This window comes from Platichthys flesus, chromosome 5 (assembly GCF_949316205.1).
Source record: "Platichthys flesus chromosome 5, fPlaFle2.1, whole genome shotgun sequence".
NCBI classification, from domain to species: Eukaryota; Metazoa; Chordata; class Actinopteri; order Pleuronectiformes; family Pleuronectidae; genus Platichthys; species Platichthys flesus.
The window spans coordinates 25351419-25376790 of record NC_084949.1 but is presented as its reverse complement, the minus strand read 5'-3'; the positions used below and the strand labels follow the sequence as shown (position 1 = coordinate 25376790).

General features: G+C 40.4%; 30 non-coding genes across 30 annotated transcripts; 22 read left to right on the top strand and 8 right to left on the bottom strand.

Annotated features, from left to right (window-relative positions):
• The first annotated feature begins 6121 nt into the window (after positions 1-6121).
• On the top strand, positions 6122-6193 carry trnac-gca (transfer RNA cysteine (anticodon GCA)). Its single transcript has one exon. It is a non-coding gene; the product is annotated as a tRNA-Cys (tRNA).
• A 295-nt stretch (positions 6194-6488) lies between these two features.
• Positions 6489-6560, top strand: trnac-gca (transfer RNA cysteine (anticodon GCA)). The gene has a single exon. It is a non-coding gene; the product is annotated as a tRNA-Cys (tRNA).
• Positions 6561-7473: 913 nt separating this feature from the next.
• Positions 7474-7545, top strand: trnac-gca (transfer RNA cysteine (anticodon GCA)). The gene has a single exon. It is a non-coding gene; the product is annotated as a tRNA-Cys (tRNA).
• Positions 7546-7780: 235 nt separating this feature from the next.
• On the top strand, positions 7781-7852 carry trnac-gca (transfer RNA cysteine (anticodon GCA)). Its single transcript has one exon. It is a non-coding gene; the product is annotated as a tRNA-Cys (tRNA).
• Positions 7853-8131: 279 nt separating this feature from the next.
• Positions 8132-8203, top strand: trnac-gca (transfer RNA cysteine (anticodon GCA)). The gene has a single exon. It is a non-coding gene; the product is annotated as a tRNA-Cys (tRNA).
• A 749-nt stretch (positions 8204-8952) lies between these two features.
• On the bottom strand, positions 8953-9063 carry trnal-caa (transfer RNA leucine (anticodon CAA)). Its single transcript has 2 exons — positions 9026-9063; positions 8953-8998 (listed from the first exon to the last, which is right to left on the bottom strand). It is a non-coding gene; the product is annotated as a tRNA-Leu (tRNA).
• Positions 9064-9358: 295 nt separating this feature from the next.
• trnal-caa (transfer RNA leucine (anticodon CAA)) lies at positions 9359-9469 on the bottom strand. Its single transcript has 2 exons — positions 9432-9469; positions 9359-9404 (listed from the first exon to the last, which is right to left on the bottom strand). It is a non-coding gene; the product is annotated as a tRNA-Leu (tRNA).
• A 219-nt stretch (positions 9470-9688) lies between these two features.
• On the top strand, positions 9689-9760 carry trnac-gca (transfer RNA cysteine (anticodon GCA)). Its single transcript has one exon. It is a non-coding gene; the product is annotated as a tRNA-Cys (tRNA).
• A 279-nt stretch (positions 9761-10039) lies between these two features.
• On the top strand, positions 10040-10111 carry trnac-gca (transfer RNA cysteine (anticodon GCA)). The gene has a single exon. It is a non-coding gene; the product is annotated as a tRNA-Cys (tRNA).
• A 749-nt stretch (positions 10112-10860) lies between these two features.
• Positions 10861-10971, bottom strand: trnal-caa (transfer RNA leucine (anticodon CAA)). Its single transcript has 2 exons — positions 10934-10971; positions 10861-10906 (listed from the first exon to the last, which is right to left on the bottom strand). It is a non-coding gene; the product is annotated as a tRNA-Leu (tRNA).
• Positions 10972-11268: 297 nt separating this feature from the next.
• Positions 11269-11379, bottom strand: trnal-caa (transfer RNA leucine (anticodon CAA)). The gene is made up of 2 exons: positions 11342-11379; positions 11269-11314 (listed from the first exon to the last, which is right to left on the bottom strand). It is a non-coding gene; the product is annotated as a tRNA-Leu (tRNA).
• A 219-nt stretch (positions 11380-11598) lies between these two features.
• Positions 11599-11670, top strand: trnac-gca (transfer RNA cysteine (anticodon GCA)). The gene has a single exon. It is a non-coding gene; the product is annotated as a tRNA-Cys (tRNA).
• Positions 11671-11949: 279 nt separating this feature from the next.
• trnac-gca (transfer RNA cysteine (anticodon GCA)) lies at positions 11950-12021 on the top strand. Its single transcript has one exon. It is a non-coding gene; the product is annotated as a tRNA-Cys (tRNA).
• Positions 12022-12770: 749 nt separating this feature from the next.
• Positions 12771-12881, bottom strand: trnal-caa (transfer RNA leucine (anticodon CAA)). Its single transcript has 2 exons — positions 12844-12881; positions 12771-12816 (listed from the first exon to the last, which is right to left on the bottom strand). It is a non-coding gene; the product is annotated as a tRNA-Leu (tRNA).
• Positions 12882-13178: 297 nt separating this feature from the next.
• On the bottom strand, positions 13179-13289 carry trnal-caa (transfer RNA leucine (anticodon CAA)). Its single transcript has 2 exons — positions 13252-13289; positions 13179-13224 (listed from the first exon to the last, which is right to left on the bottom strand). It is a non-coding gene; the product is annotated as a tRNA-Leu (tRNA).
• A 219-nt stretch (positions 13290-13508) lies between these two features.
• Positions 13509-13580, top strand: trnac-gca (transfer RNA cysteine (anticodon GCA)). Its single transcript has one exon. It is a non-coding gene; the product is annotated as a tRNA-Cys (tRNA).
• A 279-nt stretch (positions 13581-13859) lies between these two features.
• trnac-gca (transfer RNA cysteine (anticodon GCA)) lies at positions 13860-13931 on the top strand. The gene has a single exon. It is a non-coding gene; the product is annotated as a tRNA-Cys (tRNA).
• Positions 13932-14680: 749 nt separating this feature from the next.
• Positions 14681-14791, bottom strand: trnal-caa (transfer RNA leucine (anticodon CAA)). The gene is made up of 2 exons: positions 14754-14791; positions 14681-14726 (listed from the first exon to the last, which is right to left on the bottom strand). It is a non-coding gene; the product is annotated as a tRNA-Leu (tRNA).
• A 297-nt stretch (positions 14792-15088) lies between these two features.
• trnal-caa (transfer RNA leucine (anticodon CAA)) lies at positions 15089-15199 on the bottom strand. Its single transcript has 2 exons — positions 15162-15199; positions 15089-15134 (listed from the first exon to the last, which is right to left on the bottom strand). It is a non-coding gene; the product is annotated as a tRNA-Leu (tRNA).
• Positions 15200-15418: 219 nt separating this feature from the next.
• trnac-gca (transfer RNA cysteine (anticodon GCA)) lies at positions 15419-15490 on the top strand. The gene has a single exon. It is a non-coding gene; the product is annotated as a tRNA-Cys (tRNA).
• Positions 15491-15769: 279 nt separating this feature from the next.
• trnac-gca (transfer RNA cysteine (anticodon GCA)) lies at positions 15770-15841 on the top strand. The gene has a single exon. It is a non-coding gene; the product is annotated as a tRNA-Cys (tRNA).
• Positions 15842-16690: 849 nt separating this feature from the next.
• trnac-gca (transfer RNA cysteine (anticodon GCA)) lies at positions 16691-16762 on the top strand. The gene has a single exon. It is a non-coding gene; the product is annotated as a tRNA-Cys (tRNA).
• A 279-nt stretch (positions 16763-17041) lies between these two features.
• trnac-gca (transfer RNA cysteine (anticodon GCA)) lies at positions 17042-17113 on the top strand. The gene has a single exon. It is a non-coding gene; the product is annotated as a tRNA-Cys (tRNA).
• Positions 17114-17392: 279 nt separating this feature from the next.
• Positions 17393-17464, top strand: trnac-gca (transfer RNA cysteine (anticodon GCA)). The gene has a single exon. It is a non-coding gene; the product is annotated as a tRNA-Cys (tRNA).
• Positions 17465-17698: 234 nt separating this feature from the next.
• trnac-gca (transfer RNA cysteine (anticodon GCA)) lies at positions 17699-17770 on the top strand. The gene has a single exon. It is a non-coding gene; the product is annotated as a tRNA-Cys (tRNA).
• Positions 17771-18049: 279 nt separating this feature from the next.
• On the top strand, positions 18050-18121 carry trnac-gca (transfer RNA cysteine (anticodon GCA)). The gene has a single exon. It is a non-coding gene; the product is annotated as a tRNA-Cys (tRNA).
• Positions 18122-18937: 816 nt separating this feature from the next.
• Positions 18938-19009, top strand: trnac-gca (transfer RNA cysteine (anticodon GCA)). The gene has a single exon. It is a non-coding gene; the product is annotated as a tRNA-Cys (tRNA).
• Positions 19010-19738: 729 nt separating this feature from the next.
• Positions 19739-19810, top strand: trnac-gca (transfer RNA cysteine (anticodon GCA)). Its single transcript has one exon. It is a non-coding gene; the product is annotated as a tRNA-Cys (tRNA).
• A 355-nt stretch (positions 19811-20165) lies between these two features.
• On the top strand, positions 20166-20237 carry trnac-gca (transfer RNA cysteine (anticodon GCA)). Its single transcript has one exon. It is a non-coding gene; the product is annotated as a tRNA-Cys (tRNA).
• Positions 20238-20832: 595 nt separating this feature from the next.
• On the top strand, positions 20833-20904 carry trnac-gca (transfer RNA cysteine (anticodon GCA)). Its single transcript has one exon. It is a non-coding gene; the product is annotated as a tRNA-Cys (tRNA).
• Positions 20905-25372: the final 4468 nt, after the last annotated feature.

Below are 25372 nucleotides of genomic sequence, written 5' to 3'. Positions count from 1 at the left end.
TAAATGTGTGTATTAATGCGCATCACACACTAAACCATCTTGAAAGGCAGCGGGATGAAAGGAACTTTGGCCATTTGAACCTTTTTAACTTCCAGCTTCCTGTTGTTACTCTGCTCCCACTGATCACTTCCTTCATGAAGGACAAAGCAGCAGAGGACACTGATACTCTATTCCCTCGGATGGTTCAGGGGTTCATCAGCTGGTGTGAAGTCTCTCCGACGTACAGACCAGTGTAAACAGGAAACAGTGGAAGTGACAGAAACGTGGACGATGAGAGAGAATCCAACGGCGAGCACAGTCAGAAAACATCATATAAATAGTTTTCTTAATTGTAGTGAAATAAATATAAAGTAAGATAAAAACACAGAAGGTCATATTCCATTTTTATAAACTGTGGTTGGTTGTCAACACAGAGCTGCCATAATTACATCATCCCTTGGTATATGTCTAAAGTTGCACGACATGACAGCTCCCCCGGTGGCTGGCTGTGGTACAGGTCATAAACCCCACCTCCTCCATGTTAGTGGATGTGACAAACTAAATGTACATTTTTCCATAGAAATGTTTGATTGAGAATGACTCGTGACTGGTCGAGAGCGTGGGGCTCAATCAGGACGACAGCGTTTGTGTCCAGAATATTTTAGCTTCATTTCTGGACAGGACGTGGAAGTTGAGACGCTTCACTCATATTTAAAATTTGAGATATTCAAATAAATCAAATCGGAAATCGTTTGACTCGTTTTTGTGTAATTCTGCAAACTAACAAACAAACAACCTTCTCTGTAACAAACATGTGCACAAAGAAATGATGTAGAAATGCAAACACACACACTGACACGCCCCCTCCTCTTCTTCAGGATTGACATATATAAGTTTGTATATAGTTTCTGGCAGGTGTACACACACACACACGCATACACAAGAAGCAGCACCCACACGGGAGTATTAATATCAAAGAAAAGTAATGAGCGTGCAGGAAGTCCTGTAGATCAGATATTGTTTGTGGAGGCAGAAACCCGATGCCCTTATTACCTTATCACAAGCTGCAGGAACAGGTTGGCCTGTCGCTGTGTGTGCATGTTGCCTGGTTAGACTTTAAGAGAGAAGGTGCATTCCAGAAATAGTTTGAGCTCACAGTCATTTTCTCCTTCAGTCTCTCTCTCTCTCTCTCTCTCTCTCTCTCTCTCTCTCTTTCCTCTTACATCTATCATTAACCCCCTCACCTGCCTTCCAGTTCTGACCCATTTTTTTTCTCCTCCCCTCTTTCTCTGGGAGTAGTGAGACGTCTGATCCTGTCACGCTGCCCAGAGCGTCAGAACATTTCCGATCTCCTGCATTTAGTTTGTAAAACTCTCCATAAACCCGTGAGATTCCTCTTCATGATATAAGGGGGAAGTTCTCTTGATATTAATAGACAGTAATCTCATAATAATCCCAAAATGAAAAAGGTGTTTGAAGCTGTGATCAACGGATGTGTTGCATGAGACTGAAGTGACTCACCTCAGTCTGGGGTCGAACATCCTGTCATTCCAGACACACCCAGAGTCTGTGAGTGAAGAACTGTAGGTTGAATCCAGATCAGCTTACTGCTCTTCATCATCAAACCAATGTGCAGCTCCAAGGAGGCGTATTGCTTTCACTTAAGTGAACACCAGACAAAATTATTTAAAACATTTAGTTTTTTACTGTTTTTTATTATATTTTATTCATCTGCAGTTTTACAATGGTCTACCAGAGCAGAGAAGAAACGTGTGCAGGTTTCATGGTTTTGATTTAATGTCCAACGATATAAGTCCTCGAGATTAATTTCATCAAGATCCATAAATGATTCTCTGAGAAATCAACTGATATATTGAGAAAACGTCAGATCTCTCACGATGACAAAGAAAATGAAAAAAGAAAAATCCCGGATTCACCTCCGAATGTGATGGTTTCTTCCTCGGGTCATATGCAGAAAAACAAACGTAAACAAATTTTATTTTTACTTTTTATTTGAAGCAAATCTCCGAACCCTATTTGTTCTGGATAATAAAAACACACAGAAATGATTTCCAGTGTAAAACGACCGACGCGTAGACAACATACTTCAGCCGCTTTTCAAAATGCTAGTGTTTACCCAGTCTGAGCTGCTTCCAGGACAAGGACCCTGACTATGTGGGGGTCATACACAGCCAGTGTGGAGCCGACTGTGTGTGAATGGACGAATGTGTCCTGAAGTTCATATTCCTCCTGCGCTGACGCATTTCCTCTTTCTCCACGTCTCCGTACAGACTTTTCTTAGCTGCTCGGTGAAAACCACAACTGTGCAAATTTACACAGAAAAACCACCAGAACTTCCCCACATGGTAAATTTAGGGAAGTGGCTCTCCGTCGAGCGTGTGTGATGTGTGCGTTAGCGTCTGGCGTACGTGCCGTCTGAGCCCCGGCTGTGTGCACACGCACCCTCACACCAGCTTGTGCTTTTTCTGTGACATTGATGAAGCTTTGTTCCCAAATTAAGAGCTCGGGTCCTCGTGGGTTTTTGGTCTGTTTGCCCCCACGCTGGGGAAATAACCTCGACTGGAAAGAGCAGCGGTGAAGCTCACTGGAAGTCGTTCATCTCGGAATAGGAGATGGGAAACACAGGTGCATGGAGGTGTCTCAGTAAATTCAGATTTCTCACTCTGCAGCCGTGAAGCTGCAGGAGAATAAGAAGCAGGCAGAAGTCTGATTGCTACAGGACTCCTCGGGTCGGTCCTCTCTTCCCTTCTAATGCAGAGATCTTCCTCTCTCTCTTTCACCACATCCCTAGAACAACATTGACTCTTGCTTTTTGGTTGAGATGTTCTACAGCACACCGATGTAATCTAAATATGAAGAACTGCAATGCACGTTTGCACAAGCGCTGTCTTTGTTCCATGACCAAATTTAATGTGAGGTTATACATCAAATGTGTGGTTTCAAAACCGGTTTTCTAATGTATAATTATTACCTCCGCGTATTTGCATCAGTTTTCTGGGTTTGTTTGGAGGAGTCTGTAATAATTACCAGGGTAAAAGCCATCAGGAAGCAATTTGAACATTTCAAGATAGAAAATCCAATGATTCATGGATCTAGAAGAAAGGGAACTGATTTCTATGACTGATTGAATTTAAGGGGAACCTCCGGGCCTTGGCCAACGCTTGCTCTCTACTTAGCATCACTATGAGGCTTGAAAAGGAGGAACTGCCGCAGCTGAAATCTGTAAATCTATTAAATATAATATCTTGTTGTATCATGCATCATCCTCGCCATATTCTGGTTCAAGGGAAGTTTCAAACCTGAGCAGGGAATTTGCCCCCGAGGGCGGCAGAGCGGCAGAGGGACACGGTGAATGAGGTGCTTCCCCGTCTCAAGGCCCTCATTTGTTTTTACAACGGAAAATTCTGTCAAAGTTTCACAGCTCGAATTTTTCAAACAACTTAGATCAACACTGCTCGTCACTGAAAAGAAAAGTCTCATTCATTTCTGTATGTTTCTCGTCTTTAAAATGTTTAATTGGTCACTTGAACATCCTCTGCAAGCCACTTTAAATTATTATACATTTATACTCTTATGCCTTGTTTCCAATCAGAAGTGTATTAATTCTCCATAATCTCTATTCCAGTAAATTCAGTCACTTGACATGGAATTGTATAATCAAATATAAAACTTGTTCAATCAATTTAACACATTGCAAATTCAATAAGGTTATTTTGGTAAAAGATCAAATCAATCAAAGTTAAATAATTGTGTGAGAGTATATTGATCAACATTCGTTCACAACCAAAATTTAAAGAAATGATTTGAACCGGATATTCTACCAAAACCTTGTGGTTAAAAAAAAAAAAAAAAAAACATATGAAAGGGACAGAAAACAAAATGTGAACATGAGGCGTTAGGTGAGTTGGCTGACGTCAGATGGTCGTGATGATGATGCTAATCAGAATCTGGGTTTTAGCCAAAACAACTTGGTCAAAGTAGACAAATCCGTCCTTCAGCGGTTTCATGCAGGGCTGAGACACAGCATGAGCCCCCCCCACACATACACCTTCCTTAAGTAGCCACTAAAAAACTATTTTCCACTTAGTAACTAATATATTTATTGAAAAACTGCTCAGTATTTACGGATAAACAAATAAGCAAATCTATTTAGAATATTACGACTTAATTCTCGTAATATTTAAACATTATTTTAATATCGCATGATTCTTATAGTCCTCAATCCTCAACCCCCCACACAGGAAGTCTTTGTTAGTCTGTTTTTAAGTATTTCTGAGTTGCTTTTTGTATTCATGAATCAAGCTGTGCCGTACTCCCCCCCCCCCCCACCCCCCCCCACCCCGCTATAGGCACATGTCAGCAACACAGCGAACATGTTAGGAAAGTGCACGAAGGGGCTTTTTGATGTGTGACACCGAGACCTTATAGAAGACCTATGGAAAAGACTCTGTGGCCTGGATGTGAAAGGATCACAGGGCGATGAACAATGTGAGGATTGAGCGTGGCTGAGAGGGAGGGGGAGGAAGAGGAAGAAAAAAGGGAGTGAGGAAGAGGAGGAGTGTGCGAAGCTTCCAACCCCAGAGGGCAAACCTCACCAAGCTTCAGAAGACTTTTTCTTTCTTGGAAGGTGGAGGAAGGCAAACCTCCAACAGCGATACAAGTGGAAATTCCCACTAATTTGACAAACCACTGCTCAGATCAAAGTGTGTGTGTGTGTGTGTGTGTCAGGACAGTGCTACACCTGTGAACACCTCGAGTGCTTCTGGAGGAAATTAAATGATGACACCATGAACTCAAACACTGTTTATGTTCATGTTAATATTAAAACATGTTGCAGCCGGCTCTAGTTCTGAATTCATAGTCGAACAGTTTCACAGTTTTGTGTTTTAAATTGAGCTTGACTATAAATTCATGGTATGTTTCATCATGTTTTCATGTTTATATTAAACATCTTATTGGATGTGTGTTGTACTATATCATGTCATATTTGACCAAAACACATTCTAGTCGTATGTGACATATTCTCTGTGTTCTACTTTTACAGATTCTTATTTGGCTAATTTTTATTTATTGCATTACAATGCACATATTTTTTTTACAGACTTTTAATTATATACCTTTGCCTATACTTTGTATTTCTATGTATTATTATAGTGTTGGTGTATATTTTGTATCATGGCTGGAGTGACCATGAGGAAAACTTGAAAAATCTGAAATCCCGATTATTGGCATAAGGAATATTGATCCACTAATATCTCTCTCAGCCTTGATGACATTTTGTCAAATTCAAATAGTTGAAAAAAAATGCATTTAACACTTCTCTTGACTGTGATGTTACACACAAAAAATGTACAATTGTGTCGTAGCATGTCCCATCTGCTAACATGGAGGAAGCGAACCAGCCACCAGGGGGCGATCAAGATATTTTGGCGTCAACTTCAGGGAGCCGTCTGTCTAAACCGTTTGTTATTCTTTACTCATTATAAAATTATGTTTCTCTGATTCTTTTTGTCTCAGTAAAAGTTGTTCTGCCCTCGTATAAGGACAGTGAAGCTTCCCCTCATTAACCAGACTGCGGGTCATTAACACCACACTGCGACTCCCCCATGCAAACAGAGCGACAGGAGGAGCAGCACGTTTCCCCTGCAGCTCCTCCTGCTGCTCTGTTTGTCTCAGTGTGTGTAGAGCTGTGACACGATGACTGGCACCGGATCTGTTACGGTAAACTCAGTCGTTATTGATTCGTGACACACGAACACCAACAACAACAGAGTGATGATAGTGGTGTTCTGGTTTGTGAGCCGTAGTTACTCAGCCACTAATGTGTGACAGCTCCTTTAACTCAGTCATGACACATTTTAATAGAGAAACTTAATGTGGTGAAAAGTCAACCACACACAGTTACGCACATAGACACACACACACACACACAGTATTGGTACTGAGCCATAAATAAACAACCATTATATTCTTATTATCATATTTATTTTGTTTTTGTTTTTTTAACATCGTGAAATTAAATTGTTTTCTTTCATTCCCAATAATTGTTTAAATGCCAGAGTTGTTAGAGCTCATAAAAATGAGCGGACATATTTAAAGTGAGATGACTTTCCTGTTGTAAGGGGGTATAGCTCAGTGGTAGAGCATTTGACTGCAGATCAAGAGGTCCCCAGTTCAACTCTGGTTGCCCCCTACAACTCCAAACTTAAAATGATTGTACAGTTGCGATCCATGTATTAAATAATTACTGAATGTCTACATGGGTAATCCCACTATGAAAGTCAATTGACCCTTTAACTTTAGAGGACCTTTCCTTTTTGTGTCTGTCCTGTTTGTCCTCCTTTCAAACTCAACGGCAACTGAAAGGTTTCACTTTCTTGCCTGTGCTGCATGTTGCATGGAACAGAGAAAGAAATGCTGCTGCACAGTGTTCCCCAGGTGTGAAAAACAATAAGATATGATCTACAAGTGACACTGCTAGAAAAACAGGGGGTATAGCTCAGTGGTAGAGCATTTGACTGCAGATCAAGAGGTCCCCAGTTCAAATCTAGGTGCCCCCTTCAATTTAGTATTTCTCAATTCAAAGTGATAGTACTGTTCAACCCCACTTCTGTATGGAGGACCATACATGACTTAAATAAAAAAAAAAAAAAAAATCCAGAAATATATAAATAAAAAAGGAAATAAATAAATTAATACAGAAATAAATAAATATGTTAATACCAAAAGAAATGTCTTAAATATATTTTAACATTTATTTTTTCCCTGATACATTTCCTTTTCATTTGCAGTGTCCTTATGCTAATGAGAAAGGCGGGCCTAACCGCAGTCTCATGCAGGATTGGTCACAGGAGTGTAATGATCCAGCCCTACTACTTCTGCCTCTCAATGCTGACTGGTGTCCAGTAGCTGTTTGCAGCGTTGAGCCAGTTCACACTTAAAATGAACTAGTTCCAGTTCAGATGGTGAGTTAAGGTTATTTTTTATTGGGATGATTTAGGTGTCAGTAGTCCTGACTGTAAGCGTCACGTCTCGTTTTCTACTGAGCACAAGGAGCGAGCCGAGAGGAGAAGGAGGAAACAGAAACTCCAGTTGGTACAAACCACCTGCAGCTTCTGCTCAGATCATGAAGCCGCTGATCTCTGAGCAGATGTGACCAGAGAAACTCTGTGTTTCCACTGTTCTACAAAGTCACTAACTGGCTGTTTCACGGTGAAGAGCTCAAGTCTCAGTTACTGCCTGTGTCTCTGAGAGAGTGTGTGGCACAGCGCAGGGGCTGGAAACCAACTTGTCAGAGTCACACGACAGAAGAAAGTCTCACGGGGACCATAAACTATGTTACTGTGGTCATCCACCTCAGTTCAAACTCAACAATTATGAGCACATTACAAAGAAAAGAATCATTGTTTCCTGTTGTCACTAAGATATAAGTTGAGATCTCCTTATATGTTACAGATAGATTATTTGTTGTAAGGGGGTATAGCTCAGTGGTAGAGCATTTGACTGCAGATCAAGAGGTCCGCAGTTCAAATCTGGGTGCCCCCTATGACTCAGAGGTCCTCAATTCTAGTGATACTAACGTCCACCTTCCCAAGGGCTGTTACCTTCTAAAGTACACTTTTTCAATGCAAGGGTTTGTTTGTCTGTAGGTACAGAGCTGAGTTTGTCTTTATAAAGAGGAGTAATATGATGTTTTTATGAAGAATTCAGCCACTAAAATGGACTGATCACTTTATCATGCCATAAGATGTGACGTATCAGAGACTGGGCTACAGACACAGGGGGTATAGCTCAGTGGTAGAGCATTTGACTGCAGATCAAGAGGTCCCCAGTTCAACTCTGGGTGCCCCCTACAACTCCAAACTTAAAATGATTGTACAGTTACACTCAAGTACTGAATTTCTACAATGGCTAATCCCACTATGAAAGTCAATTTACCCCATAACATTAGAGGACCTTTTGTTTCTGTCCTGTTTGTCCTCCTTTCAAACTCAACGGCAACTGAAAGGTTTTCACTGTCTTGCCTGTGCTGCATGTTGTATGGTACAGAGAAAGAAATGCTGTTGCACAGTGTTCCCCAGGTGTGAAAAACAATAAGATATGATCTATAAGTGGCACTGTTTGAAAAACAGGGGGTATAGCTCAGTGGTAGAGCATTTGACTGCAGATCAAGAGGTCCTCAGTTCAAATCTGGGTGCCCCCTCTATATTGTTTGCTATATATCTCTTACAAAAACTACATTTGCAGATAGACATGAGCATTACAAAAGTTGGTTAACTGACAACAATGAGGTAAATGACTATTTTCCCGTTTGCCACTACTGTTGTGTCAGGACTGTGAAGGAAATCAAATTGTCAGAGGCACACAGCAGTAGAAAGTGTCATTCGCACCATAAACTATGTTACTGTGGTCATCCACCTCAGTTCAAACTCAACAATTATGTGCACATTACAAAGAAAAGAATCATTGTTTCTGGATGGAGGACCATACATGACTTAAGTATAAATACAGGAAAAATAAAGAAATGAAAAAGGAAATTAATTAGTTAATACAGAAATAAATAAATACGTTAATAACAACAGAAATTTCTAAATAAATGTCTCAACGCTGCGAACAGCTACTGGACACCAGTCAGCATTGAGAGGCAGAAGTAGTAGGGCTGGATCCTTTCACTCCTGTGACCAATCCTGCTCGAGACTGACGTTAGGCACACTGTTCTCATTAGCATAAGGACACAGAAATCGTAAAAAATAAATTGCTCAGGGAATAAATAATTGTGCAAATATATGTAAGACATTTATTTAGACATTTCTTTTGTCATTAAGGTATTTATTTATTTCTGTATTAATTAATTAAGTTCCTTTTTTATTTATTTATGTATTTATTTATACATTTATTTATCTATACTTAAGCCAAGTATGGTCCTCCATAGTCTCCAGTCTATAAAAACAATGTCAGAAGTGGGATTTGAACCCACGCCTCCATTTGGAGACCAGAAGTCCCTTTGGCCAGGAAGGAGTCAACCCTTGAGTCTGGCGCCTTAGACCACTCGGCCATCCTGACAGGGCACAAAGCGTTTCTGAAGTTAATTTCATAAGAAGGCAACATTTCACATATTTGCAAAGTTCATACATTTGCCTGGAAGATCATCTGCTCATGAAAATCCAGGTACAAACCCTGATTCATAAAGTTCTCCATGTTGTCCCTAAATCTCACAGGAGAACTTGTCGGGTTCTGTTGTTACTGACACAGTCTGACAATCACTGAACTAGACTGAGTTAGTTGATTGGACTGTTAGTTGTTTGGACCATGTGTTTTCAGGACTTCACTTCTCAACTAAACCTGGAGGTAAAAGATTTGTCAGAAGTGGGATTTGAACCCACGCCTCCATTCGGAGACCAGAAATCCCTTTGACCAGGAAGGAGTCAATCCTTGAGTCTGGCGCCTTAGACCGCTCGGCCATCCTGACATGCTGGAGTGTCATGACCGTGCTGGAAACCAACTTGTCAGAGGCACAGGACAGAAGAAATTGTCACGGGGACCATAAACTATGTTACTGTGGTCATCCACCTCAGTTCAAACTCAACAATTATGTGCACATTACAAAGAAAAGAATCATTGTTTCCTGTTGTCACTAAGATATAAGTTGAGATCTCCTTATATGTTACAGATAGATTATTTGTTGTAAGGGGGTATAGCTCAGTGGTAGAGCATTTGACTGCAGATCAAGAGGTCCCCAGTTCAACTCTGGGTGCCCCCTACAACTCCAAACTTAAAATGATTGTACAGTTGCACTCAAGTACTGAATTTCTAAAATGGCTAATCCCACTATGAAAGTGAATTTACCCTATAACATTAGAGGACCTTTTGTTTCTGTCCTGTTTGTCCTCCTTTCAAACTCAACGGCAACTGAAAGGTTTTCACTGTCTTGCCTGTGCTGCATGTTGTATGGTACAGAGAAAGAAATGCTGTTGCACAGTGTTCCCCAGGTGTGAAAAACAATAAGATATGATCTATAAGTGGCACTGTTTGAAAAACAGGGGGTATAGCTCAGTGGTAGAGCATTTGACTGCAGATCAAGAGGTCCTCAGTTCAAATCTGGGTGCCCCCTCTATATTGTTTGCTATATATCTCTTACAAAAACTACATTTGCAGATAGACATGAGCATTACAAAAGTTGGTTAACTGACAACAATGAGGAAAATGACTATTTTCCCGTTTGCCACTACTGTTGTGTCAGGACTGTGAAGGAAATCAAATTGTCAGAGGCACACAGCAGTAGAAAGTGTCATTTGCACCATAAACTATGTTACTGTGGTCATCCACCTCAGTTCAAACTCAACAATTATGTGCACATTACAAAGAAAAGAATCATTGTTTCTGGATGGAGGACCATACATGACTTAAGTATAAATACAGGAAAAATAAAGAAATGAAAAAGGAAATTAATTAGTTAATACAGAAATAAATAAATACGTTAATAACAACAGAAATTTCTAAATAAATGTCTCAACGCTGCGAACAGCTACTGGACACCAGTCAGCATTGAGAGGCAGAAGTAGTAGGGCTGGATCCTTTCACTCCTGTGACCAATCCTGCTCGAGACTGACGTTAGGCACACTGTTCTCATTAGCATAAGGACACAGAAATCGTAAAAAATAAATTGCTCAGGGAATAAATAATTGTGCAAATATATTTAAGACATTTATTTAGCCATTTCTTTTGTCATTAAGGTATTTATTCATTTCTGTATTAATTAATTAAGATCCTTTTTTATTTATTTATGTATTTATTTATACATTTATTTATTTATACTTAAGCCAAGTATGGTCCTCCATAGTCTCCAGTCTATAAAACCAATGTCAGAATTGGGATTTGAACCCACGCCTCCATTTGGAGACCAGAAGTCCCTTTGGCCAGGAAGGAGTCAACCCTTGAGTCTGGCGCCTTAGACCACTCGGCCATCCTGACAGGGCACAAAGCGATTTCTGAAGTTAATTTCAATAAGAAGGCAACATTTCACATATTTGCAAAGTTCATACATTTGCCTGGAAGATCATCTGCTCATGAAAATCCAGGTACAAACCCTGATTCATAAAGTTCTCCATGTTGTCCCTAAATCTCACAGGAGAACTTGTCGGGTTCTGTTGTTACTGACACAGTCTGACAATCACTGAACTAGACTGAGTTAGTTGATTGGACTGTTAGTTGTTTGGACCATGTGTTTTCAGGACTTCACTTCTCAACTAAACCTGGAGGTAAAAGAATTGTCAGAAGTGGGATTTGAACCCACGCCTCCATTCGGAGACCAGAAATCCCTTTGACCAGGAAGGAGTCAGTCCTTGAGTCTGGCGCCTTAGACCGCTCGGCCATCCTGACATGCTGGAGTGTCATGACCGTGCTGGAAACCAACTTGTCAGAGGCACAGGACAGAAGAAATTGTCACAGGGACCATAAACTATGTTACTGTGGTCATCCACCTCAGTTCAAACTCATCAATTATGAGCACATTACAAAGAAAAGAATCATTGTTTCCTGTTGTCACTAAGATATAAGTTGAGATCTCCTTATATGTTACAGATAGATTATTTGTTGTAAGGGGGTATAGCTCAGTGGTAGAGCATTTGACTGCAGATCAAGAGGTCCCCAGTTCAACTCTGGGTGCCCCCTACAACTCCAAACTTAAAATGATTGTACAGTTGCACTCAAGTACTGAATTTCTACAATGGCTAATCCCACTATGAAAGTCAATTTACCCTATAACATTAGAGGACCTTTTGTTTCTGTCCTGTTTGTCCTCCTTTCAAACTCAACGGCAACTGAAAGGTTTTCACTGTCTTGCCTGTGCTGCATGTTGTATGGTACAGAGAAAGAAATGCTGTTGCACAGTGTTCCCCAGGTGTGAAAAACAATAAGATATGATCTATAAGTGGCACTGTTTGAAAAACAGGGGGTATAGCTCAGTGGTAGAGCATTTGACTGCAGATCAAGAGGTCCTCAGTTCAAATCTGGGTGCCCCCTCTATATTGTTTGCTATATATCTCTTACAAAAACTACATTTGCAGATAGACATGAGCATTACAAAAGTTGCTTAACTGACAACAATGAGGTAAATGACTATTTTCCCGTTTGCCACTACTGTTGTGTCAGGACTGTGAAGGAAATCAAATTGTCAGAGGCACACAGCAGTAGAAAGTGTCATTCGCACCATAAACTATGTTACTGTGGTCATCCACCTCAGTTCAAACTCAACAATTATGTGCACATTACAAAGAAAAGAATCATTGTTTCTGGATGGAGGACCATACATGACTTAAGTATAAATACAGGAAAAATAAAGAAATGAAAAAGGAAATTAATTAGTTAATACAGAAATAAATAAATACGTTAATAACAACAGAAATTTCTAAATAAATGTCTCAACGCTGCGAACAGCTACTGGACACCAGTCAGCATTGAGAGGCAGAAGTAGTAGGGCTGGATCCTTTCACTCCTGTGACCAATCCTGCTCGAGACTGACGTTAGGCACACTGTTCTCATTAGCATAAGGACACAGAAATCGTAAAAAATAAATTGCTCAGGGAATAAATAATTGTGCAAATATATTTAAGACATTTATTTAGCCATTTCTTTTGTCATTAAGGTATTTATTCATTTCTGTATTAATTAATTAAGATCCTCTTTTATTTATTTATGTATTTATTTATACATTTATTTATTTATACTTAAGCCAAGTATGGTCCTCCATAGTCTCCAGTCTATAAAACCAATGTCAGAAGTGGGATTTGAACCCACGCCTCCATTTGGAGACCAGAAGTCCCTTTGGCCAGGAAGGAGTCAACCCTTGAGTCTGGCGCCTTAGACCACTCGGCCATCCTGACAGGGCACAAAGCGATTTCTGAAGTTAATTTCAATAAGAAGGCAACATTTCACATATTTGCAAAGTTCATACATTTGCCTGGAAGATCATCTGCTCATGAAAATCCAGGTACAAACCCTGATTCATAAAGTTCTCCATGTTGTCCCTAAATCTCACAGGAGAACTTGTCGGGTTCTGTTGTTACTGACACAGTCTGACAATCACTGAACTAGACTGAGTTAGTTGATTGGACTGTTAGTTGTTTGGACCATGTGTTTTCAGGACTTCACTTCTCAACTAAACCTGGAGGTAAAAGAATTGTCAGAAGTGGGATTTGAACCCACGCCTCCATTCGGAGACCAGAAATCCCTTTGACCAGGAAGGAGTCAGTCCTTGAGTCTGGCGCCTTAGACCGCTCGGCCATCCTGACATGCTGGAGTGTCATGACCGTGCTGGAAACCAACTTGTCAGAGGCACAGGACAGAAGAAATTGTCACGGGGACCATAAACTATGTTACTGTGGTCATCCACCTCAGTTCAAACTCAACAATTATGAGCACATTACAAAGAAAAGAATCATTGTTTCCTGTTGTCACTAAGATATAAGTTGAGATCTCCTTATATGTTACAGATAGATTATTTGTTGTAAGGGGGTATAGCTCAGTGGTAGAGCATTTGACTGCAGATCAAGAGGTCCCCAGTTCAACTCTGGGTGCCCCCTACAACTCCAAACTTAAAATGATTGTACAGTTGCTCTCAAGTACTGAATTTCTAAAATGGCTAATCCCACTATGAAGGTCAATTTACCCTATAACATTAGAGGACCTTTTGTTTCTGTCCTGTTTGTCCTCCTTTCAAACTCAACGGCAACTGAAAGGTTTTCACTGTCTTGCCTGTGCTGCATGTTGTATGGTACAGAGAAAGAAATGCTGTTGCACAGTGTTCCCCAGGTGTGAAAAACAATAAGATATGATCTATAAGTGGCACTGTTTGAAAAACAGGGGGTATAGCTCAGTGGTAGAGCATTTGACTGCAGATCAAGAGGTCCTCAGTTCAAATCTGGGTGCCCCCTCTATATTGTTTGCTATATATCTCTTACAAAAACTACATTTGCAGATAGACATGAGCATTACAAAAGTTGGTTAACTGACAACAATGAGGTAAATGACTATTTTCCCGTTTGCCACTACTGTTGTGTCAGGACTGTGAAGGAAATCAAATTGTCAGAGGCACACAGCAGTAGAAAGTGTCATTCGCACCATAAACTATGTTACTGTGGTCATCCACCTCAGTTCAAACTCAACAATTATGTGCACATTACAAAGAAAAGAATCATTGTTTCTGGATGGAGGACCATACATGACTTAAGTATAAATACAGGAAAAATAAAGAAATGAAAAAGGAAATTAATTAGTTAATACAGAAATAAATAAATACGTTAATAACAACAGAAATTTCTAAATAAATGTCTCAACGCTGCGAACAGCTACTGGACACCAGTCAGCATTGAGAGGCAGAAGTAGTAGGGCTGGATCCTTTCACTCCTGTGACCAATCCTGCTCGAGACTGACGTTAGGCACACTGTTCTCATTAGCATAAGGACACAGAAATCGTAAAAAATAAATTGCTCAGGGAATAAATAATTGTGCAAATATATTTAAGACATTTATTTAGCCATTTCTTTTGTCATTAAGGTATTTATTCATTTCTGTATTAATTAATTAAGATCCTTTTTTATTTATTTATGTATTTATTTATACATTTATTTATTTATACTTAAGCCAAGTATGGTCCTCCATAGTCTCCAGTCTATAAAACCAATGTCAGAAGTGGGATTTGAACCCACGCCTCCATTTGGAGACCAGAAGTCCCTTTGGCCAGGAAGGAGTCAACCCTTGAGTCTGGCGCCTTAGACCACTCGGCCATCCTGACAGGGCACAAAGCGATTTCTGAAGTTAATTTCAATAAGAAGGCAACATTTCACATATTTGCAAAGTTCATACATTTGCCTGGAAGATCATCTGCTCATGAAAATCCAGGTACAAACCCTGATTCATAAAGTTCTCCATGTTGTCCCTAAATCTCACAGGAGAACTTGTCGGGTTCTGTTGTTACTGACAAAGTCTGACAATCACTGAACTAGACTGAGTTAGTTGATTGGACTGTTAGTTGTTTGGACCATGTGTTTTCAGGACTTCACTTCTCAACTAAACCTGGAGGTAAAAGAATTGTCAGAAGTGGGATTTGAACCCACGCCTCCATTCGGAGACCAGAAATCCCTTTGACCAGGAAGGAGTCAGTCCTTGAGTCTGGCGCCTTAGACCGCTCGGCCATCCTGACATGCTGGAGTGTCATGACCGTGCTGGAAACCAACTTGTCAGAGGCACAGGACAGAAGAAATTGTCACGGGGACCATAAACTATGTTACTGTGGTCATCCACCTCAGTTCAAACTCAACAATTATGAGCACATTACAAAGAAAAGAATCATTGTTTCCTGTTGTCACTAAGATATAAGTTGAGATCTCCTTATATGTTACTGATAGATTATTTGTTGTAAGGGGGTATAGCTCAGTGGTAGAGCATTTGACTGCAGATCAAGAGGTCCCCAGTTCAACTCTGGGTGCCCCCTACAACTCCAAACTTAAAATGATTGTACAGTTGCACTCAAGTACTGAATTTCTAAAATGGCTAATCCCACTATGAAAGTCAATTTACCCTATAACATTAGAGGAGCTTTTGTTTCTGTCCTGTTTGTCCTCCTTTCAAACTCAACGGCAACTGAAAGGTTTTCACTGTCTTGCCTGTGCTGCATGTTGTATGGTACAGAGAAAGAAATGCTGTTGCACAGTGTTCCCCAGGTGTGAAAAACAATAAGATATGATCTATAAGTGGCACTGTTTGAAAAACAGGGGGTATAGCTCAGTGGTAGAGCATTTGACTGCAGATCAAGAGGTCCTCAGTTCAAATCTGGGTGCCCCCTCTATATTGTTTGCTATATATCTCTTACAAAAACTACATTTGCAGATAGACATGAGCATTACAAAAGTTGGTTAACTGACAACAATGAGGTAAATGACTATTCTCCCGTTTGCCACTACTGTTGTGTCAGGACTGTGAAGGAAATCAAATTGTCAGAGGCACACAGCAGTAGAAAGTGTCATTCGCACCATAAACTATGTTACTGTGGTCATCCACCTCAGTTCAAACTCAACAATTATGTGCACATTACAAAGAAAAGAATCATTGTTTCTGGATGGAGGACCATACATGACTTAAGTATAAATACAGGAAAAACAAAGAAATGAAAAAGGAAATTAATTAGTTAATACGGAGGAGCGAAGGAGCATAAGGACACAGAAATCGTAAAAAATAAATAGCTCAGGGAATAAATAATTGTGCAAATATATTTAAGACATTTATTCAGACATTTATGTTGTCATTAAGGTATTTATTTATTTCTGTATTAATTAATTAAGTTCCTTTTTTATTGATTTATGTATTTATTTATACATTTATTTATTTATACTTAAGCCAAGTATGGTCCTCCATAGTCTCCAGTCTATAAAACCAATGTCAGAAGTGGGATTTGAACCCACACCTCCATTTGGACATGCTGGAGTGTCATGACCGTGCTGGAAACCAACTTGTCAGAGGCACAGGACAGAAGAAATTGTCACGGGGACCATAAACTATGTTACTGTGGTCATCCACCTCAGTTCAAACTCAACAATTATGTGCACATTACAAAGAAAAGAATCATTGTTTCCTGTTGTCACTAAGATATAAGTTGAGATCTCCTTATATGTTACAGATAGATTATTTGTTGTAAGGGGGTATAGCTCAGTGGTAGAGCATTTGACTGCAGATCAAGAGGTCCCCAGTTCAACTCTGGGTGCCCCCTACAACTCCAAACTTAAAATGATTGTACATCTGCACTCAAGTACTGAATTTCTACAATGGTTAAACCCGCTATGAAAGTCAATTGACCCTATAACATTAGAGGACCTTTTGTTTCTGTCCTGTTTGTACTCCTTTCAAACTCAACGGCAACTGAAAGGTTTTCACTGTCTTGCCTGTGCGGCATGTTGTATGGTACAGAGAAAGAAATGCTGTTGCACAGTGTTCCCCAGGTGTGAAAAACAATAAGATATGATCTATAAGTGACAGTGTTCGAGAAACAGGTGGTATAGCTCAGTGGTAGAGCATTTGACTGCAGATCAAGAGGTCCCCAGTTCAACTCTGGGTGCCCCCTACAACTCCAAACTTAAAATGATTGTACATCTGCACTCAAGTACTGAATTTCTACAATGGTTAATCCCGCTATGAAAGTCAATTGACCCTATAACATTAGAGGACCTTTTGTTTCTGTCCTGTTTGTACTCCTTTCAAACTCAACGGCAACTGAAAGGTTTTCACTGTCTTGCCTGTGCGGCATGTTGTATGGTACAGAGAAAGAAATGCTGTTGCACAGTGTTCCCCAGGTGTGAAAAACAATAAGATATGATCTATAAGTGACAGTGTTCGAGAAACAGGGGGTATAGCTCAGTGGTAGAGCATTTGACTGCAGATCAAGAGGTCCTCAGTTCAAATCTGGGTGCCCCCTATGACTCAGAGGTCCTCGATTCTAGTGATTCTAACGTCCATCTCACATGGGCCGTTACCTTCTAAAGGACATTTTTTCAATGCAAGGGTTTGTTTGTCTGTAGGTACAGAGATGAGTTTGTCTTTATAAAGAGGAGTAATATGATGTTTTTATGAAGAGTTCAGCCACGAAAATGGACCGATCACTTTATCATGCCATAAGATGTGACGTATCAGAGACTGGGCTACAGACACAGGGGGTATAACTCAGTGGTAGAGCATTTGACTGCAGATCAAGAGGTCCCCAGTTCAAGTCTGGGTGCCCCCTACAACTCCAAACTTGAAATGATTGTACATTTGCACTCAAGTACTGAATTTCTACAATGGTTAATCCCGCTATGAAAGTCAATTGACCCTATAACATAAGAGGACTTTTTGTTTCTGTCCTGTTTGTCCTCCTTTCAAACTCAACGGCAACTGAAAGGTTTTCACTGTCTTGCCTGTGCTGCATGTTGTATGGTACAGAGAAAGAAATGCTGTTGCACAATGTTCCCCAGGTGTGAAAAACAATAAGATATCATCTACAAATGATGGCGTTCGAAAAGCAGGGAGTATAGCTCAGTGGTAGAGCATTTGACTGCAGATCAAGAGGTCCTCAGTTCAAATCTGGATCCCCCCTGTAGTGGTAATGGACTGTTCTGTGGTTCTTGTGTAAGTTAATGTCTTCCTGACTGTGGCTGAGGTGTGATTTTGTGTCGTGTGCTGACAGGCTGGATGTGGAGGAGTATCAGAACACCAGCCTGTGCTCTCACTCATCTCTTCCTGTTTAAATGAGCAGTGGTGGTCAGTGTTTCACGCTGACGGAGCCTGGTGACAGCCGAGTTCCACAGCTGCTCCGCGCTCGCCGCCTCATTGTGCTGTTTGTATATTTAGCTGCTCTCTTCCACTTCCTCCGCTGTTGACGCTGGGAAAGCACAAAACAGCACCGCCGCCATTCCGCCCTCTCAGCGTCCTCCCCCCTCTCTTCCTCCCTCCATCTCCCCTCGTTTGCTCGCCGTCTCTTCAAAGCCTTCTTTGAGAAAGAAACTCGGAGGTGATTCACAGAGCCACAAACAATACCGATGGGCAGCCTTGGTTTTCCGGGTCACTCTTACAGTTTTGATTGACCCCAGTTACAGTACAATATGAGGCTGAAAATGGAATCTGAGCCTGTAATGTCTAAATCGGGACCTGGGAGGGAAACACCAGCAAATATGAGTCATACTCATGAGTTGGCATCATATTTTTACTTGGACTTAAGTATTAATGGTTCCACTGGGATTATTCCTTTGTGTTCTTCAGGGAGCTGTTAAACTCATTTTCCCAAGGATCACATTAACTGTTGGATCTCACAGTGTGTGCAATATACAGGTACACAAAGACTCAAACAAAGACTGTACAATATGTATGTACAGCTACTTTATGATGATCTATTGGTGACCATGTTACATGTAAAGGGGGTATAGCTCAGTGGTAGAGCATTTGACTGCAGATCAAGAGGTCCTCAGTTCAAATCTGGGTGCCCCCTCTATATTGTTTGCTTTACATCAACATTTGCAGATATACATGAACATGTCAATAATGATAAACATGTGGCCATTAACTCTTTTTTCCCATTTCCACTGCTGGTGTGTTATCACTGTGCTGGAAACCAATGTGTCAGAGGCACACAGCAGTAGAAAGTGTCATGGGGACCGGAAATAATGTTACTGTGGTTATCCACGTCCCTTCAAATTTAAAAATGATGTGCTCATTACAAAGAAAACACATGGTTGTTGCCTTTTATAACGAAGATGTAACAATACTGAACTATGCTCATGTGTTTCAGAAGGATAGTGCTTGAACAGGGGATATAGCTCAGTGGTAGAGCATTTGACTGCTGATCAAGAGGTCCCCATTTCAAATCTGGTTGCTCTCTCTCTGTTGTTTGCTTTACATCAACATTTGCAGAGGAACATGAGCATTTCAAGTACTGGTAAACCTGCAAAAACAAGGCAATTCACTCTTTTCCCGTTGCCACTCATATTGTTTTACTGTTGGGACCGAGCCGGAAACCAACGTGTCAGAAGCAGGAATTACAAACACACAATGGAAGAAGGTATCATAGGGACCAGAAATAATGTTAATGTGGTTATCCACCTCAGTTCAAACACAACAATGGCTCATTACAAAGCAAAGAATCATTCTTGCCTGTTGTTACCAAGATTTAAGAAATACTGAGCTATGATCATGTGTTTCAGAAGCTTTTTTATGCGCAGGGGGTATAGCTCAGTGGTAGAGCATTTGACTGCAGATCAAGAGGTCCTCAGTTCAAATCTGGGTGCCCCCTCTATATTGTTTGCTTTACCTCAACTTTTGCAGATATACATTAGCATTTGACGAGTGATACAAGTGGACATACTTTCGGATCTCTTCTGCCAAATGCTCTTCTATTTGGTCCATATTCGTTCTTCTAAATCTTCCATTGTTTCTGCTGGTATTATCGGGCATGAAACCGGAAATGCAGCTCCAGAAAGGATGTAGTTAGCAGACCAATCACAGCCTTGCGGGCTGAGTGAGCTTGCGGAGCTTTGCCGTAAAGTTTAGAAAAATTGGGCGACGCACGTAAGGGACCCGGAAGGGCTCTTGCGCTTACGGGCCTGTGAAAACGCAGAAGCATGCATCAGCCTTGATCCACAGACACAGGGGGTATAGCTCAGTGGTAGAGCATTTGACTGCAGTTCAAGAGGTCCTCAGTTCAAATCTGGGTGCCCCCTCTATATTGTTTGCTTTACATCAACATTTGCAGATATACATGAACATGTCAAATGCTGGTAAACCTGCAAAAACTAGGTAATTTCCCGTTGCCACTCGTGTTGTGTTACTGTTGAGACTGTGCCGGAAATCAACGTGACAGAAGCAGGAATTGCAAACAAACAACAGAAGAAAGTATCATGGGGACCAGAAATAATGTTAATGTGGTTATCCACCTCAGTTCAAATGCAACAATGATGTGTTCATTGTTATTTTAAGGACCTTAAAGGGGCTCAGGGTACATGAACAGCTTCTGTTTAACTTTCTGAAAAACACAGACAACAATGATTCACTTTTAACACCAAACCAGGAGAGATAAACCCTGTACACAAGTACTGTCCACAGTTGGTAATCCCACTATGAAAGTCAATTGACCTTATGCCATTAGAGGACCTTTCCTGTTTGTCCTCATTTCAAACTAAACGGCAACTGAAAGGTTTCTACTTTCTTGCCTGTGCTGCATATTGCATGGTACAGAGAAAGAAAATGCTGTCGCACAATGTTCACGGGAGAGGAAACAATAAGATCTAATCTATCAGTTACAGTGTTAGAAGAACAGGGGGTATAGCTCAGTGGTAGAGCATTTGACTGCAGATCAAGAGGTCCCCAGTCCAAATCTGGGTGCCCCCTCTATATTCTTTGCTTTACAACAGCATCATATCAAATACTGGTAAACCTGCAAAAATGTAGTAATTCCCGTTGTGCTACTGTTGGGATTATGCCGGAAACCAACGTGTCAGAAGCAGGAATTGCAAACACACAAGAGAAGAAAGTATCATGGGGACCAGAAATAATGTTTAAGTGGTTATCCACCTCAGTTCAAAACACAACAATGATGTGCTCATTACAAAAAGAAAACAAACGTGTACCTGTTGTTACCAAGATGTAAGAAATACGCTAATGTGTTACTGAAAGATGGTGCATGAACAGGGGGTATAGCTCAGTGGTAAAGTGTTGGACTGCAGATCAAGAGCTCCTCAGCTCAACTCTGGGTTCCCCCTACAACTAAGAGTTTATCTGAGAGCCAGAAACATCTGAATGGATTTCTGTGAAATTTTCTTAAGATATGTCTTTTTTTCGTTTTCTGTATTGTGAGAACGGACATTTTCCTTTGACCCTTTCACATAATATTGAAATTCCGTGCAGCTTGATTGAGACTGTTGGACCTTGGTGGAGATATGGGCTGTTCAGAGTGTCATTCTAGTCTCATTTATTCTATAAATACGCATTTCATTCGATTCTGTATATTAATCTTATGTTAGTTTTTATTCTTCTGTCTGCTGCTACACTGACGAAAATTGAATGATAGAATTTATTACTATAAGGGGGTATAGCTCAGTGGTAGAGCATTTGACTGCAGATCAAGAGGTCCCCGTCTACTCGGCCAAAACTTTGCATTATTTAAAGTCGTAAATGTGGCCCTTTATTTCCAGTGAGTGTATAAAACAATGGAGTTGTCTTGGAATCCATTGAAATTAGTGGAAACTATGACCAGGTAAAATTTTCACCCTGTTTTTTCATGTATTCTTACAAATAACTGGTTTGACAATAAACATCTTTAATTTTAAGTCTTAAAGAGTGTCATAAGATGATGATGATGATGACATTATTCTTCCTTGAATCAGCTGCAGAATGAAATCCTCTTCTTCCAGCGACCATACAATTCTTCTTGATGAATTGATGACCCTTCACTGTAAAGGTCAACTGTCTCCCAGACACTGTTCAGTGTGTGTCTGCATGCAGCTCTAATCGTCAAAGAATTTCATTAGTCTGGATTTCCGTAACAAAAAAAATGTGTTGCGACTTTTGTTCGTCTGAATTCTATTTCAGATTCCAGAAACGAATGAGACAAATACAAAAAAGGTTCAATCAATCACTTGTGACTGTGACGGCAGCATAGACCGACTTCAAACGTCTTATTGGTCGAAAAAGCAACATCAAATGAAACATTTTAAACTCAAACAATGCAAATTTACAATGTGAGTGGATTTTTATGTTCACGTGTAATTTAAAACAAATAGACAGGATAAAAATGTCCCTACAAACCATTAAAAACGTGCATGTAAAGAAATGCATGTTAAGTTTTATGTCATCATTTTTGAATATTTTTTCATCCTGCACTGTTAACTTTCCTTTTTTGTAAACGTTCCTTCATGAACTGGGGAATTTGTTTTATAGAAATGATAGATTGGTTTAAGATTCAATTTGATAGTGTTATGAGAAATTCTGAAATGAAGTGTTCCAGATGTTTTGCTTGGTTAAAATCAATTGGAAAAACAACTTTTTAGCATTTTTAAAGATTGCTTGTGTCATAAGTCACATGCATTATGACACAGGTCCCCCACATTCTTGTTTATTGATTATATTTATCTCTACATCCCACACATCCACATAACTTCAAGGAAATCGGTCCTGTAGTTTTTAACAAACAGACAAACAGCAATGAAGAGATAACCTCTGTTCACTCATTTATCCTGAGGGATTTATCTCACAGAGAAGATGCATCTAGGACTCAGACAAACAGTTGTGTGGAGGTTGTGTGTCGCTGGGTGTGTGACCCGTGTTTGAACTCTGCCGGCCGAGCGGCGGCTGCTCGCCTCATCCTGCAACAGGCTGCGGTGACACAGGAAGTTGGCAACAGGACAAGGGGGGGGGGGCAGGAGGAAAGTCATTAATTAGGTCGGGATATTTGACAGGAAGTTAATTATCACTCTCACACGGAAGCAGGTTTGTGAAAGGGAAGCAGGGATGAGGGAGGAGAGGAGACATCAGATATCAAACACGTTGGATTAATACGAGTGGAAAGACGCGGCCTTCAGAGGATCTGACAGACAGATGGTCCGAGGTTAACTCACTCAACTCGTCTGTTAACCAACTCTCACCGTCTGATGATTGAATTACTTCAGTCTAGTCAGAGGGAAACGGTTTGTCTGAACTCAGAGTCTGGATCCCAGTAGAATCCTTATCCTTGCTCTATCTTAACGAGTCATTAAATGTGTCTGGACTCACACACACAATCACACACACACACGTTAGACAGACCTGCTGGTTTATTCATCCACCCTTTTCCATTCAGGGGAAACGTTTGGTCACAGATGAATGAAGAGTTTTCGTTTCCCACCAGCGAGACTTCAGAGTGCAGTCACGTTTCATGAATCCTTCCTTTGATTTGTCAGAACAGAAGTTTTCAAGAGGCACACCGATGTGTTGACAAATCAATCAACGTAAAGTTCCTGTTGTACGACAGGACAGACGAGTGTCACACAGGATTCTGTTGTGCGCTCTATAAATAACAATATGAAACCAAACTAACAAATAAACAATAGACCAAACACATGAAGATGCTGTAAAAACATCTTCAATAATTCATTACTGCCTCTTTTGATTCATTCTGTCTCTGGTGAGTGTCTCATGTCTGATGTTTGATGATGTGAAACCGAAGACTCACATGTTTTCTAAGGCTCTTGAGTCTTTAATTTTATTTTTCTATTTACTTTTATTGTATTATTTGTATAGGGTTTATTTGATTCTTGTACTTATCTTTTTTTCAATTTATTTGTCAGCACTTTGGTCAAAGCAAAACTTCAGTAGATCAGTAAATAACATTTCCTCATGAGAAAAATATTAAAATCTAAGAAATATAGTTTGCAGAACATTTAACCATTTTAAGGAAAATTATCATATCATTATAACAGCTGATACTTTTCCATTTCCAGTTATGAATTGGCTCCCGGTGACACCTGTGCAAGCTTCGGACATGTTCTCGATTATCTCACCTGCTCAACACAAACACACAAACACACACACACACACAGCATAGGACTACATCTCCTTCCTCTCTGACATACTGGGAATTCCATCAACACTGTGAACTGAGAGCATGCACCACTGTAAACCTGATACACATCCAAATTGTCACACACACACACACAAACACACATACTGTACATTTACACTGCGGTCATAATTGAGATGAGTCGTCAGTGTCCAGGAACAGTGTATCCCCACAGCCCTACCAATCACCCTGTGCACAGTGCACAAAGGTAAAAGGTCATTATATAACATTACATATATACACGTATGTGTGTGTGTGTGTGTGTGTGTGTGTGTGTGTGTGTGTGTGTGTGTGTGTGTGTGTGTGTGTTTGTTTGTGTGTGTGGTCCAGGAATAGCTGACCTGGGACGCCTGTTTCCTCTGTCTTCCCTCTGCAGGGAGGAAAAATCCAGTGGGACCCCTGACCTCCACAGCGACCCATCCAGCCGTGACCCCAAAATGAAACTCACAGCTTCCTGGAAAACAGAACCTGTCTCCCCTTGAGCTGTGCACAGATCTGTGTCCTGGTCATCGATCTTCTCAGCGCAACACGGACAAACAGGACAAACCTGTATAGAATAGAAGAGATAATAAAACATATTTAAAACGTTTCTCCATAGATTCAATGTTTATCAGGGAGCTGGTTCCACTCTTCTTTGCTAATTTATGAGAAATAATGAACATGTCTGACAGATAGTATGAATAAAATGTTGTAGTAAAGAATAATCTGAGTTCCACATCTTCTTTAAAGTCTAAGATCATTAACTTTTATGGTTCTAGCTGTGGAGCACCCCCCCCCCCCCCCCCCAGGCAGTCCAAACTTTCTGTTCCTCTTTGTTTTATTTGACATCCACGAGCCTTCAATCCACACAATAATCCCAGAGGATTACAACAAATGCAAGGAGAGTTTTTCTGATCAAAAAAAGAACATTAACAAACATTTGCCCCAGATGTCACTCACGACATCATGAACCGAGCAGAAATTGCAGATGACGTAATGCAGAGTTGGTGTTTTTACATTTAGAGGAAGAGAAACAGACCAGATATATTACAGAAGTTCTAAATGTTCCTGTTCATTTTATGATGTAATCTGGATTGAAATGTAAACAAAAATATGGCTTCTGCTTTTTGGTTTTAATCCCTTCACATATGCAGACCAACGTTAACTCTCTACTGGCATGTTTGGACAAATTTGAATCAGTTTTCATGGAACAACATCATCAGATTATGATTTTTGGGGTTTTCATTTACAATGTATCAAGAAAGCCTGCAGAGAATTTGTTAA